The sequence below is a fragment of the Rutidosis leptorrhynchoides genome, chromosome 2, assembly GCF_046630445.1.
Source record: "Rutidosis leptorrhynchoides isolate AG116_Rl617_1_P2 chromosome 2, CSIRO_AGI_Rlap_v1, whole genome shotgun sequence".
Taxonomy (NCBI): Eukaryota; Viridiplantae; Streptophyta; class Magnoliopsida; order Asterales; family Asteraceae; genus Rutidosis; species Rutidosis leptorrhynchoides.
Window position 1 is genome coordinate 98,353,174 of NC_092334.1, and position 13,190 is coordinate 98,366,363.

Genomic DNA, 13,190 nt, shown 5'->3' on the forward strand with positions numbered 1-13,190 from the left:
CTTAACGACTCAGTTAAAATGTATATACATGTAGTGTTTTAATATGTATTCATACACTTTTGAAAGACTTCAAGACACATATCAAAGTAATTCTACTTAACAAAAATGCTTACAATTACATCCTCGTTCAGTTTCATCAACAATTCTACTCGTATGCACCCGTATTCGTACTCGTACAATACACAGTATATACACTCTAATGATCAGCTCTTATCAGCCCATGTGAGTCACCTAACACATGTGGGAACCATCATTTGGCAACTAGCATGAAATATCTCATAAAATTACAAAAATATTAGTAATCATTCATGACTTATTTACATGAAAACAAAATTACATATCCTTTATATCTAATCCATATACCAACGACCAAAAACACCTACAAATACTTTCATTCTTCAATTTTATTCATCTAATTGATCTCTCTCAAGTTCCATCTTCAAGTTGTAAGTGTTCTTCATAAATTCCATAAGTATAGTTTCATAAAAATCAAGAATACTTCCAAGTTTGCAAGTCTACTTCCAAGCTTTCTAATCCATTCCAAGTAATCATCTAAGATCAAGGAACCTTTGTTATTTACAGTAGGTTATCTTTTTAATTCAAGGTAATATTCATATTCAAACTTTGATTTAATTTCTACAACTATAACAATCTTATTTCGAGTGAAAATCTTACTTGAACTTGTTTTCGTGTCATGATTATGCTTCAAGAACTTTCAAGCCATCCAAGGATCCTTTGAAGCTAGATCCATTTTTCTCATTTCCAGTAGCTTTATCCAGAAAACTTGAGGTAGTAATTATGTTCATAACATCATTCGATTCATACATATAAAGCTATCTTATTCGAAGGTTTAAACTTGTAATCACTAGAACATAGTTTAGTTAATTCTAAACTTGTTCGCAAATAAAAGTTAATCCTTCTAACTTGACTTTTAAAATCAAATAAACATATGTTCTATATCTATATGATACGCTAACTTAATGATTTAAAACCGTAAAACACGAAAAACACCGTAAAACCAGATATACGCCGTTGTAGTAACACCGCGGGCTGTTTTGGGTTAGTTAATTAAAAACTATGATAAACTTTGATTTAAAAGTTGTTCTTCTGGGAAAATTATTTTTCTTATGAACATGAAACTATATCCAAAAATTATGGTTAAACTCAAAGTGGAAGTATGTTTTCCAAAATGGTCATCTAGACGTCGTTCTTTCGACTGAAATGACTACCTTTACAAAACGACTTGTAACCTATAATTCCGACTATAAACTTATACTTTTTCTGTATAGATTCATAAACTTAAGTTCAATATGAAACCATAGCAATTGGATTCACTCAAAACGGATTTAAAATGAAGAAGTTATGGGTAAAAGAAGATTGGATATTTTTTGATTATTTTAGCTACGGGAAATGTTTAACAAATCTATACAAATCATATCCTAGCTAACTTATATTGTATTATACACAATATATTATGTAATCTTGGGATACCATAGACATGTATGCAAATGTTTTGACATATCATATCGACCCATGTATATATATTATTTGGAACAACCATAGACACTCTATATGCAGTAATGTTGGAGTTAGCTATACAGGGTTGAGGTTGATTCCAAATATATATATACTTTGAGTTGTGATCTAGCCTGAGACATGTATACACTGGGTCGTGGATTGATTCAAGATAATATATATCGATTTATTTCTGTACATCTAACTGTGGACAACTAGTTGTAGGTTACTAACGAGGAAAGCTGACTTAATACACTCAAATCTTTAAAACATAATAAAAATGGTTGTAATTATATTTTAATCATACTTTGATATATATGTACATATTTTTATAGGTTCGTGAATCGATCCGTGGCCAAGTCTTATTTCCGAGGAAGGAAATATCTGTGAAAGTGAGTTATAGTCCCACTTTTAAAATCTAATATTTTTGGGATGAGAATACATGCAGGTTTTATAAATGATTTACAAAATAGACACAAGTACGTGAAACTACATTCTATGGTTGAATTATCGAAATCGAATATGCCCCTTTTTATTAAGTCTGGTAATCTAAGAATTAGGGAACAGACACCCTAATTGACGCGAATCCTAAAGATAGATCTATTGGGCCTAACAAACCCCATCCAAAGTACCGGATGCTTTAGTACTTCTAAATTTATATCATATCCGAAGGGTGTCCCGGAATGATGGAGATATTCTTATATATGCATCTTGTTAATGTCGGTTACCAAGTGTTCACCATATGAATGATTTTTATCTCTATGTATGAGATGTGTATTGAAATATGAAATCTTGTGGTCTATTGTTACGATTTGATATATATAGGTTAAACCTATAACTCACCAACATTTTTTGTTGACGTTTAAAGCATGTTTATTCTCAGGTGAATACTAAGAGATTCCGCTGTTGCATACTAAAATAAAGACAAGATTTAGAGTCCATGTTTGTATGATATTGTGTAAAAACTGCATTCAAGAAACATATGTCGATGTAAAATATTTCTATTGTAAACCATTATGTAATGGTCGTGTGTAAACAGTATATTTTAGATTATCATTATTTGATAATCTACGTAATATTTTTAAAACCTTTATTGATAAAATAAATGTTATGGTTGTTTTAAAAATGAATGCAGTCTCTGAAAAACGTCTCATATAGAGGTCAAAACCTCGCAACGAAATCAATTAATATGGAACGTTTATAATCAATATGAACGGGACATTTCACATGTGACCTACTATTAAGTTCCCCGAACTTGTAGGATTTCATGTCCAAGAAAATGAACATGTGGAACAATTTTGGCTTCTTTTAAATAACGAAATATGCCATAAAATACCAAGCTAAATCAAAACCAATTTTCATAACAAAGGTTTTGACCGAATTTTCAATTGTTTTTCTATTTTTTTTCTTTTTTAAACTAACTTTTCTATTTATTTTTTTTTACCCCTAATTTTTCAATCAATTTTTTTTTACAACCAAAACCCATGAAACGTCAAGTCTTTTTAAATCAAAACTAATATGATGATGATTCCATTAACAACCAACCCGAGAGATTTTACATCCCTACCCCACACTTGAGATCAAGTAATGTCCCCATCACTTGAGATCAAAATTAGATTAAAATCGAAAGGGTTATGTGAGAAAGAATATACAAAAACTTATCGAGCTTAACCACTGATCGCGGAATGCCAGTGACAGATGGCGCTGAACTGACTGCCAGCATAAGAACCTCGTCCATTCCCGATCATCACACCAATATCATCAATCATGTAGTTTTGCTGAACTTAATGCCAGACTTGAAAAAAAATCGTTTCACCAACAAACCTAAGAAAAGAAAAACAAAAGAACTACATAAATGGGAAAAGGTGACACCACCCGATGCCGAAACGCCTTGTCCCCGAATAAATTCACAGTACATAATTAAAGTAAATACTTATCAAAGTACAGAACCAAATAAAATGTTTGCAAACAAATACAACATGATCAACAGGCACGCAGGCCCTCAACCCTGGTAATCATTAAACGGCCATCCATAGGTTCCCGAACTGCTCCTGCTCGGAACCAGCCCGGATACTCCTGCTGGAACCTCAACTGTGCGTCCCTCATAGCCGCTGTCTCTCTATAACGCGGTGGATGCTCAGGACGATTCTGATCATAATAATAAACTGACTCCTGACTCGCCGTACCATAATATTGCTGCGGGTTAGAAAAATACAAACGCGTATTATGGCGCTGCCAATCGATACCATATGCAATCATCCCTGTATCATAATGATTAGCTCTTGCGAGCTCCTCCGTTCGCTGCTAACTCTCCCACATCTGAACATTGTGTTGAATAACATCTTCATTATGCCTTTCCACCACCTCGGTATGCCTACGAATGTCACGATGAAACTCCGCATTATCAGCTTGATCCATAGTATACTGATACACATGATTCTCTACCTGACCTGCAACATCACCGTAATCTAAACCCATTCTGTTCACACTAAATGTGCTTAACATTTTTGTTGGAAACTATATATTATTAACATGTAAATATTATGTGATATATTAATCTCTTAACATGTTTGATATTGTGTGATAAATGTCTACCTCTAGCACAAATCCCATTGACTCACCTAATAATAACGAAGAGTTGAATATATATTGGCAAGATTCACAAGTTCCCGAAGAACCGGAAGAAGAAACGGAACCGGAAGAAGTGGAACCAGAAGAAGAGGAACCGGAAGAAGAAGAGGTTCCGGAGGGGGGAATAGTAGGAACCATAGAAAACCGGTCAAATAAAAGAAAATCCTCAACCAATGGACCAAAGTTAATAATGGTCAATGGTGTTTCCGCTAAGGAAGCAAAATATTGGGAAAATTACCAATTTTCCGATGAATCGGATCCTGATGAGGATTCCGATGATGTTATAGAAATTACCCCAACCCAATTTAATGAGGCAAAAGAAAATAATAAGGGAAAAGGCATCAAAATAGAGAAATCTGATTCCGACCCCGATGAACTTTATATGTACGTCAACACCCGTATTTTCAATATCGTGACAATAACCCGGGAACCTCTAAACCACCAGGTTTTTCTAAACCAATGTGGAAAATGACGACTCGTATTAGAGGAACATCATATATTCCTAAAAGATTAGGAAAAAGAACCAAGTCCGAAGAAGAAGAAACCAGTGATTCAGATTAGAGGGGTGTGAGCATGTTGTGTAATAAATGTATTGTAGTGTGCTTGTACTTTTATGTTCTATGTAAAAATTGCTTGTATTGTTTGTTATTACGAATCTAATCCTTGTCCATTTTATAGTATAAAAACAAAATGGACGTTAAGGGTAGACAACCGAATATTTTAGAAGACCTACCAGAGGATATGATTGAGGAAATCTTGTCTAGAGTCGGTCAGAATTTATCAGCACATTTAGTTATGGCGAAATTAACTTGTCAAACATTTGAAAGACTTTCCAGAAATGCCTTAGTTTATAAAAGGCTTTCCTTTGATAGACGGGGTATATCACATTGGGGAGACTTTAAGTTACGCCGTGTTTTCTTTAAAGCATTAAATGCGGGGAACCCAAATGCAATTTTACGCTACGGGTTAAGAACCTATTTTGACTCAACATATCCCAACATAGGATTTCGTGAATTAGAAAGAGCTTCTAACATGCAACACAAAGAAGCATGTTATGCTTACGGGTTAGTGATGTTCGTTTCTTACCAAAGTGAGAAAAAGAACATCGGATTGCAGCTTTTAAATAAAACTTTCCCACAAGTGACGGATTCAGTAGTTGGGGTGAGAAACAAGGTTTTTAGATTATTACGGGGCTGTTAGACATTACGAAACCCTCGTCCTTTTGACGACATTACAACATGCTGCCTAGCTAATGGTCATAACGGTTATTTTTCACAAGACCAAGGAAGGGAAGTCGTCTTAGTAAAACCAGAATACATGACTTGTTTCTGGACTTATGAATTATGTGTCTTTATTTCCTTTGCTGAACAACTTGCGTATTAACTAGATTTATCTTCAAAACTGTCCTGTATCATAGTGTACTATATTTCATGTTATATGTAATATAGCGAAGTTGTAAGTTTGAAGAATATTTGTATGTGATATATTATTATAATCAGTTTTTCATATGGAATTATAGTAGTTGAATTGTATATTAGCTACTAAGTATGAACTTAACGGGTAGGTAGTACCCGAATTTAAACTTATAAAACGCTAATATGAAGAAAAAGCTTTTATAAATGAGTTCATATTATGCTAAGAGATACTATTGACTACTCTTAATATTCTATATGATTAAATTGTTTCATTTGACTATTTTGAAGGAAATGGCACCGACTACTCGACACACCTTGAATATGAGCGAAGAGGAATTTCGTGCCTTTCTTGCTTCAAACATAGCCGCAGTACAGGTCGCGCTACATACCAACAATAACTCTGAATCTAGCAATATAGCTAACGGCACAAGAAATCGTGTAGGATACTCCTACAAAGAATTCACTGCCTGCAAACCTTTGGAATTTGATGGAACCGAAGGACCAATTGGATTGAAACGGTGGACCGAGAAAGTCGAATCGGTGTTTGCCATAAGTAAGTGTACTGAAGAGGACAAAGTTAAGTACGCTACGCATACCTTCACAGGTATTGCGTTAACATGGTGGAATACCTATCTAGAGCAAGTGGGACAAGATGCTGCTTACGCGCTACCGTGGTCAGTATTCAAGCACTTGATGAACGAGAAGTACCATCCCCGAACCGAGGTCAATAAGCTCAAGTCAGAACTTAGAGGGTTACAAACACAGGGATTCGATATTACTTCGTATGAAAGACGATTCACAGAATTGTGCCTATTGTGTTCGAGAGCGTTCGAAGATGAGGAAGAAAAGATCGACGCGTTTGTGAAAGGGTTACCGGAGAGAATCCAAGAAGATATAAGTTCACACGAGCCTGCCTCCATACAAAAGGCATGTAGAATGGCTCACAAACTAGTGAACCAGATTGAGGAAAGAATTAAAGAACAGTCAGCCGAAGAGGCCAACGTGAAGTTAGTCAAAAGAAAGTGGGAGGAAAATGGTGATAAGAGTCACCAAAACAACAACAACTATCCCAACAATCGCAACATCAATCGCAACTACAACAAACGGCACAACAACAACAACAACAACTACAATAATCATCCCAACAACAATAACAACCACAACAACAACAACAATCAGAAGCAGCTATGCCAAAGGTGTGAAAAGTATCACTCGGGGTTCTGCACCAAATTTTGCAACAAGTGTAAAAGAAATGGTCATAGCGCGGCGAAGTGTGAGGTCTACGGACCAGGGGTTAACAGAATGAAAGGAACAAATGATGTCGGAACGAGTAATGGCGGAGCAAGTAGTGTCGGAGCAAGTTATGCCAATGTAGTTTGTTATAAATGTGGAAAACCGGGCCACATTATAAGAAATTGCCCGAACCAGGAGAACACGAATGGACAAGGCCGCGGAAGAGTTTTCAATATTAATGCGGCAGAGGCACAGAAAGACCAGGAGCTTGTTACGGGTACGTTTCTTATTGATAATAAATCTGCTTACTTTTTATTTGATTCGGGTGCGAATAGAAGCTATATGAGTAGAGATTTTTGTGCTAAATTAAGTTATCCATTGACGCCGTTGGATAGTAAATTTTTACTCGAATTAGCAAACGGTAAATTAATTTCAGCAGATAATATATGTCGGAATCGAGAAATTAAACTGGTTAGCAAAACATTTAAGATTGACTTGATACCAATAGAGTTAAGGAGTTTTGATGTGATAATTGGTATGGACTGGTTGAAAGAAGTGAAAGCAGAGATTGTTTGTTACAAAAATGCAATTCGCATTATACGAGAAAAAGGAAAACCCTTAATGGTGTACGGAGAAAAGAGCAACGCGAAGTTAAATCTTATTAATAACCTGAAGGCACAAAAACTAATAAGAAAAGGTTGCTATGCTGTGCTAGCACACGTCGAGAAAGTCAATTCCGAAGAAAAGAACATTAATGATATTCCCGTCGCAAAAGAATTTCCCGATGTATTTTCGAAAGAATTACCGGGACTACCTCCACACCAATCCGTTGAATTTCAAATAGACCTTGTACCGGGAGCTGCACCAATAGCTCGTGCTCCATACAGACTCACACCTAGTGAAATGAAGGAACTTCAGAGCCAATTACAAGAACTTTTAGAGCGTGGTTTCATTCGACCAAGCACATCACCATGGGGAGCTCCTATTTTCTTTGTCAAGAAGAAAGATGGTACATTCAGGTTGTGTATCGACTATCGAGAGTTGAACAAACTTACCATCAAGAACCGCTACCCACTACCGAGAATCGACGACTTATTTGATCAACTACAAGGCTCGTCTATTTATTCGAAGATCGATTTACGTTCTGGATATCATCAAATGCGGGTGAAGGAGGATGATATTCCAAAGACTGCTTTTAGGACACGTTACGATCATTACGAGTTTATGGTTATGCCGTTTGGATTGACTAACGCACCAGCTGTGTTCATGGACCTCATGAACCGAGTGTGTGGGCCATATCTTGACAAGTTTGTCATTGTTTTCATCGATGACATACTTATTTACTCAAAGAATGATCAAGAGCACGAAGAACATTTGAGAAAAGTGCTAGAGTTGCTGAGAAAAGAAAAACTGTACGCTAAATTTTCAAAGTGTGCATTTTGGTTGGAAGAAGTTCAATTCCTCGGTCACATAGTGAACAAAGAAGGTATTCAGGTGGATCCAGCAAAGATCGAAACCGTTGAAAAGTGGGAAACCCCGAAAACTCCGAAACACATACGCCAGTTTTTAGGACTAGCTGGTTACTACAGAAGGTTCATCCAAGACTTTTCCAGAATAGCAAAACCCTTGACTGCATTAACGCATAAAGGGAAGAAATTTGAATGGAAAGATAAACAAGAGAAAACATTTCAATTGTTAAAGAAAAAGTTAACTACGGCACCTATATTGTCATTACCTGAAGGGAATGATGATTTTGTGATATATTGTGACACCTCAAAGCAAGGTCTCGGTTATGTATTAATGCAATGAATGAAAGTAATTGCTTATGCGTCTAGACAATTGAAGATTCACGAACAGAATAATACGACGCATGATTTGGAATTAGGCGCGGTTGTTTTTGCATTAAAGACTTGGAGGTACTACTTATATGGGGTCAAAAGTATTATATATACCGACCACAAAAGTGTTCAACACATATTTAATCAGAAACAACTGAATATGAGGCAGCGTAGGTGGATTGAATTGTTGAATGATTACGACTTTGAGATTCGTTACCACCCGGGGAAGGCAAATGTGGTAGCTGACGCCTTGAGCAGAAAGGACAGAGAACCCATTCGAGTAAAATCTATGAATATAATGATTCACAATAACCTTACTACTAAAATAAAGGAGGCGCAACAAGGAGTTTTAAAAGAAGGAAATTTAAAGGATGAAATACCCAAAGGATCAGAGAAGCATCTTAATATTCGGGAAGACGGAACCCGGTATAGGGCTGAAAGAATTTGGGTACCAAAATTTGGAGATATAAGAGAAATGGTACTTAGAGAAGCTCATAAAACCAGATACTCAATACATCCTGGAACGGGGAAGATGTACAAGGATCTCAAGAAACATTTTTGGTGGCCAGGTATGAAAGCTGATGTTGCTAAATACGTAGGGGAATGTTTGACGTGTTCTAAGGTCAAAGCGGAGCATCAGAAACCATCAGGTCTACTTCAACAACCTGAAATCCCGGAATGGAAATGGGAAAACATTACCATTGATTTCATCACTAAATTGCCAAGGACAGCAAGTGGTTTTGATACTATTTGGGTAATAGTTGATCGTCTCACCAAATCAGCACACTTCCTGTCAATAAGAGAAGATGACAAGATGGAGAAGTTAGCACGACTATATTTGAAGGAAGTCGTCTCTAGACATGGAATACCAATCTCTATTATCTCTGATAGGGATGGTAGATTTATTTCAAGATTCTGGCAAACATTACAGCAAGCATTAGGAACTCGTCTAGACATGAGTACTGCTTATCATCCACAAACTAATTGGCAGAGCGAAAGGACAATACAAACGCTTGAAGACATGCTACGAGCATGTGTTATTGATTTCGGAAACAGTTGGGATCGACATCTACTAGCAGAATTTTCCTACAACAACAGCTACCATTCAAGCATTGAGATGGCGCCGTTTGAAGCACTTTATGGTAGAAAGTGCAGGTCTCCGATTTGTTGGAGTGAAGTGGGGGATAGACAGATTACGGGTCCGGAGATAATACAAGAAACTACCGAGAAGATCATCCAAATTCAACAACGGTTGAAAACCGCCCAAAGTCGACAAAATAGCTACGCCGACATTAAAAGAAAAGATATAGAATTTGAAATTGGAGAGATGGTCATGCTTAAAGTTGCACCTTGGAAAGGCGTTGTTCGATTTGGCAAATGAGGGAAATTAAATCCAAGGTATATTGGACCATTCAAGATTATTGATCGTGTCGAACCAGTAGCTTACCGACTTGAGTTACCTCAACAACTAGCGGCTGTACATAACACTTTCCACGTCTCAAATTTGAAGAAATTTTTTGCTAAAGAAGATCTCACTATTCCGTTAGATGAAATCCAAATCAACGAAAAACTTCAATTCATCGAAGAACCCGTCGAAATAATGGATCGTGAGGTTAAAAGACTTAAGTAAAACAAGATACCAATTGTTAAGGTTCGATGGAATGCTCGTAGAGGACCCGAGTTCACCTGGGAATGAGAAGATCAGATAAAGAAGAAATACCCGCACTTATTTCCAGAAGATACGTCAACACCTCCAACTGCTTAAAATTTCGGGACGAAATTTATTTAACGGGTAGGTACTGTAGTGACCCGAACTTTTTCATGTTTATATATATTAAATGAAATTGTTATTTACATGATTAAGTGTTTCCAATATGTTAAGCAATCAAACTTGTTAAGACTTGATTAAATGAAATAAGTTTCATATAGACAATTGATCACCCAAGTTGACCGGCGATTCACGAACGTTACAAAATTGTAAAAACTACATGTTGTGGTATATATATAGACATATATATATGGTTGACATAAGATTATGATGAGTAAGTATCTCACAAAGTATATTAACAATGTGTGATATACATAAGAAATGAGATTACTAAGTTAAGAAACTCGAAATGATATATATAACGATTATCGTTATGATAACGTCTACTATATACATATGTATCATATTAAGATATTGATACACTATATTTAACATGATAAAATGATATTTAAATATATCATTAAGTGTGTTAACAATGAACTACATATGTAAAAACAAGACTACTAACTCAAGAATTACGAAACGAGACTTATATGTAATGATTATCGTTGTAACGACATTTAAATGTATATATATAATATTAATATATATTAATATATCATACTATCTTGATAATATAATAATTTAACATCTCATTAGATATAATAAACATTGGGTTAACAATATTTAACAAGATCGTTAACTTAAAGGTTTCAAATCAACATTTACATGTAACGACTAACGATGACTTAACGACTCAGTTAAAATGTATATACATGTAGTGTTTTAATATGTATTCATACACTTTTGAAAGACTTCAAGACACATATCAAAGTAATTCTACTTAACAAAAATGCTTACAATTACATCCTCGTTCAGTTTCATCAACAATTCTACTCGTATGCACCCGTATTCGTACTCGTACAATACACAGCTTTTAGATGTATGTACTATTGGTATATACACTCCAATTATCAGCTCTTAGCAGCCCATGTGAGTCACTTAACATATGTGAGAACCATCATTTGGCAACTAGCATGAAATATCTCATAAAATTACAAAAATATTAGTAATCATTCATGACTTATTTACATGAAAACAAAATTACATATCCTTTATATCTAATCCATATACCAACGACCAAAAACACCTACAAACACTTTTATTCTTCAATTTTCTTCATCTAATTGATCTCTCTCAAGTTCTATCTTCAAGTTCCAAGTGTTCTTCATAAATTCCATAAGTATAGTTTCATAAAAATCAAGAATACTTCCAAGTTTGCAAATCTACTTCCAAGCTTTCTAATCCATTCTAAGTAATCATCTAAGATCAAGAAACCTTTGTTATTTACAGTAGGTTATATTTCTAATTCAAGTTAATATTCATATTCAAACTTTGATTCAATTTCTACAACTATAACAATCTTATTTCGAGTGAAAATCTTACTTGAACTTGTTTTTGTGTCATGATTCTGCTTCAAGAACTTTCAAGCCATCCAATGATCCTTTGAAGCTAGATCCATTTTTTTCATTTCCAGTAGCTTTATCCAGAAAAATTGAGGTAGTAATGATGTTCATAACATCATTCGATTCATACATATAAAGCTATCTTATTCGAAGGTTCAAACTTGTAATCACTAGAACATAGTTTAGTTAATTCTAAACTTGTTCGCAAACAAAAGTTAATCCTTCTAACTTGACTTTTAAAATCAAATAAACACATGTTCTATATCTATATGATATGCTAACTTAATGATTTAAAATCGGAAAACACGAAAAACACCGTAAAACCGGATATACGCCGTTGTAGTACCACCGCGGGCTGTTTTGAGTTAGTTAATTAAAAACTATGATAAACTTTGATTTAAAAGTGTTCTTCTGGGAAATGATTTTTCTTATGAACATGAAACTATATCCAAAAATCATGGTTAAACTCAAAGTGGAAGTATGTTTTCCAAAATGGTCATCTAGACGTCGTTCTTTCGACTGAAATGACTACCTTTACAAAAATGACTTGTAACCTATAATTCCGACTATAAACTTATACTTTTTTGTATAGATTCATAAACTTAAGTTCAATATGAAACCATAGCAATTGGATTCACTCAAAACGGATATAAAATAAAGAAGTTATGGGTAAATATATTTTGAACATACTTTGATATATATGTATATATTGTTATAGGTTCGTGAATCAACCAGTGGCCAAGTCTTACTTCCCGACGAAGTAAAAATCTGTGAAAGTGAGTTATAGTCCCACTTTTAAAATCTAATATTTTTGGGATGAGAATACATGCAGGTTTTATAAATGATTTACAAAATAGACACAAGTACGTGAAACTACATTCTATGGTTGAATTCTGGAAATCGAATATGCCCTTTTTTATTAAGTCTGGTAATCTAAGAATTAGGGAACAGACACCCTAATTGACACGAATCCTAAAGATAGATCTATTGGGCCTAACAAACCCCATCCAAAGTACCGGATGCTTTAGTACTTCAAAATTTATATCATATCCGAAGGGTGTCCCGGAATGATTGGATATTCTTATATATGCATCTTGTTAATGTCGGTTACCAGGTGTTCACCATATGAATGATTTTTATCTCTATGTATGGGATGTGTATTGAAATATGAAATCTTGTGGTCTATTGTTACGATTTGATATATATAGGTTAAACCTATAACTCATTAACATTTTTTGTTGACGTTTAAAGCATATTTATTCTCAGGTGAATACTAAGAGCTTCCGCTGTTGCATACTAAAATAAGGACAAGATTTGGAGTCCATGTTTGTATGATATTGTGTAA